The sequence below is a fragment of the Rhinoderma darwinii genome, chromosome 4, assembly GCF_050947455.1.
Source record: "Rhinoderma darwinii isolate aRhiDar2 chromosome 4, aRhiDar2.hap1, whole genome shotgun sequence".
In the NCBI taxonomy this organism is placed as follows: domain Eukaryota; kingdom Metazoa; phylum Chordata; class Amphibia; order Anura; family Rhinodermatidae; genus Rhinoderma; species Rhinoderma darwinii.
In genome coordinates, this window is record NC_134690.1 from 377,296,852 (window position 1) to 377,299,973 (window position 3,122).

Here is a 3,122-nt window from a genome sequence, read left to right on the forward strand (position 1 = left end):
TTTTTAAAAAAATAAAATATATAAAACAAACGGAAAAAAAATATAAACAAGTATATTACGGTTTTGTTTCCCAGAAACAGGAGCCAAACAAGATTATCGAATATCCACAGTGTTTCATTTACTTTGCCTGACCATTTAAGTGGCTGGAATGTTTTGGAAAGACACTGATTTACAAGAAACATTCTTAAAGCACACAGAAATTTCCACCATTGAGGCACAAATAAAAGAAAAAGTATAAAAAAAGAAGCTACCTATGATTCTGGATACAGCCAAAGTGCTTGTACTCTCTCCAAAAGTAAGTTCTAATGCCAGCAAAAACTTGTCCGAACTTGCAAACGGCAGTGGTTTGCAGCATCAAGCTAAGAAGCGTTGATTGAGACACGTCTGCTTCATAATGCTGGCTTTTCTGAAGACTTGTATTAAAAAAAGGCAAAAACTTTCACAAAGCCCCTTTCTGGTTGTGAAGAGTATGCTTTGGAGGCCTTATTTCACAAATATGGAATACAAGGCCCTTTTTCAAAACTAAAAAAGAGGGATAGATGCAATCATTGAAAATTTTCATGCACGCTTAATATGTTACTACATATGTTTATATAAAACACATCTATATGTGCTTTCTGGACTGTGACAAGTGATGTTTTATAGCCTGTTGTATAGACAATGCAAAATATATCTGCTCTTCAGCCATTTTTGGTAACCTAAATGTTCTAAGTGTTGCTAGGTATAGAAAGTTTTCTGATGTCTGACACAACAGACGTGTTTCAGTTAATTGCCGCCATTACCCAATTTTTTTATTTTTTATTTTAATTCTTGTGAGTATGCCGCTGGGGATGTGTATGAATGTAAATAAAAATTGTTAATATTATACAGCACAATAGCCAACATTCCGCTGCAGCCAAGTTACAGTATGTTGGGCCACAAGGTGTAAAGGTAATACAGTCCAAATAAATGACGAAATTCAAGTCGCTGACAAAGGCATTCCGTAATTCTTTATGTTTACTTTTTAACAATGCCATAAAGAAAATCACATACATTTTTATTCTGTAAAAAAAAATCTATGAATAAAATCAATGTTATACGTAGAGTTCATGAAAAATAACGAATTGTACTAGGATCATTTTAAATACTATATTAAATACAAAAAAACAGCACCAGAACTGCTACAGTATACAAATTATTTTTTAAATCAAAGAATAAAAAAACCACATTTAATTAACTTTTTTTCTAACTTTTTGTTTTTGACTGGAAATACTAAACATAGTTTCCAGGACAAACTAAATGATAACTGGTGACAAATCCTAGAATTTAATTTTTTTTATTTTTATTTTTTTTAATTAAAAATTTACTTTTTTTTCTAAACTGGGATTTCCGTCTTTTTTAAAGAAAAGTTTCTTTACAATGACAGATAAACTCTTTTTTTTATTATTGAATAACGCTTGCTGGAAAAAGAGTTAAGGGAACATTTTACTCATAAGGAAATGAAAAGAGAATATATTAACCTAAAAGTGGGTACTTCAAGAGAACTCAGTCTTTCCACTCGAAGGCCTCCTGGGAGGAATATAGATGTTCACACATTATAGACAGGAAGAAGGAATTTAAAATTAATTTAAACAGCAGGGGCAACAAAGCAAGATATCTTGTTTTATTCGCTAGGTTACTGATAAAAAATGCTTACATTCCAGATATGTTCACTGAAGCTTTCAAATCGCTATACAGTTGACAAAAATACTATTAGAGCTACCAAAAACATTTAGTACTATAGAGCGGAATATTTTTTTCGGGACGTTTCATCAATTCTAGGAATCAGTAGCTTCCATGAAAAGAATAGAGGGCATCAAATAACTTTTCCTGCTTGTATCATAAAAATCCTGTTTGGACACCACTGAACGTCAGCTGTACTCAGGGAAGAAAGTTATTTAATGCTGGGCTGCACACGACATGGAAGGTCCATCCATTATTTAGGTCTATGAAAGGGATGTGCAGTAAATACTAGAACCCAAGTAAGACTTGCCAAACCAATAAATTCAACATGTTGTGGTGACTAAGAAATACACGTCTTTTATAAAATATTGCAAATTTTATTTTAGGTAATGGAAATATCAAATGTTTTTTGATTATTTCTATGCATACAACTATTTTGCCAACACTTTTATCTATCATTTATACATGGTATCATTTATCAAATGGTTGTATTTCATATTTGCATATATATATATTTTATTATCAATGTTTCTTTTAGTTATAATATTTTATCAAATTATGTATGTATCTTGCTATAGCATTTCAAACCACATCATGTGAGCCCTTTCGTCAAAAGGAGGATGAACTCAACACATTTTTTTCAACAGGATTTCTGGTTCCATTGTTATTGAAAGGGGTGCTACGATTTATGAACTAGGTTTCACTTGCTCGTGTATATGCTGTACGAAGTCTGGATGAGGTGGCTTATTTCCAACCCTGTAATGTGTTGCCTTTACAACAAAAACAAAAAAACAAAAAATGACAGTGTGAAATGATTCATCCCCAAACAAAAACAAGAGGCCCAAAGCCGGTTTATTGTGTTTGTGTGATAGATATTGAAAATGAATTTATTTTGTTGCAAGGCCAATTTATCCATTACTGGAAATGCTAAGCAAGTGGAATTTATTGTTTTGTTAATAAAATGTTTCTTAATACACTATTTTGTTTTTATTTTTCATAAACCGTACTGACTCGGAATTTTGTATTTGTTCATTATACTTTTAATGGGTGAATGTTATAAACAGCTTCTTCTTGTGGTAGACATCCAAAAAGATATTACAAGTAGCATTGTATGCATGGTTTTCTCAGTAACCGTCATCTGCATAGCACTCTAAATGATCCATAATTCCAACTCCCTCTGCAAGTGTTGAAAAATGTCATTGAGATTAAGGCTGGGTTCACACGACCATGTTACGTCCGTAATGTACGGAACGTATTTCGGCCGGAAGACCCCGACCGAACACAGTGCAGGGAGCCGGGCTCCTAGCATCATAGTGATGTACGGCGCTAGGAGTCCCTGCCTCTGCGTGGAACTACTGTCCCGTACTGTAATCATGATCACTATGATGCTAGGAGCCCAGCTCCCTGCACTGTGTTCGGTC

The 3,122-nt window shown here is 33.5% G+C and overlaps 1 protein-coding gene across 17 annotated transcripts in view; it reads left to right on the top strand.

Annotated features, from left to right (window-relative positions):
• Positions 1–2,677, top strand: part of NRXN1 (neurexin 1) — a 1,175,924-nt gene extending 1,173,247 nt beyond the window's left edge. For all 17 annotated transcript variants that reach the window (XM_075863167.1, XM_075863168.1, XM_075863178.1 and 14 more), the window contains one exon: positions 1–2,677. This exon is cut by the window's left edge and continues 450 nt beyond it. The gene's annotated coding sequence lies outside the window, so the exon portion shown is untranslated.
• Positions 2,678–3,122: the final 445 nt, after the last annotated feature.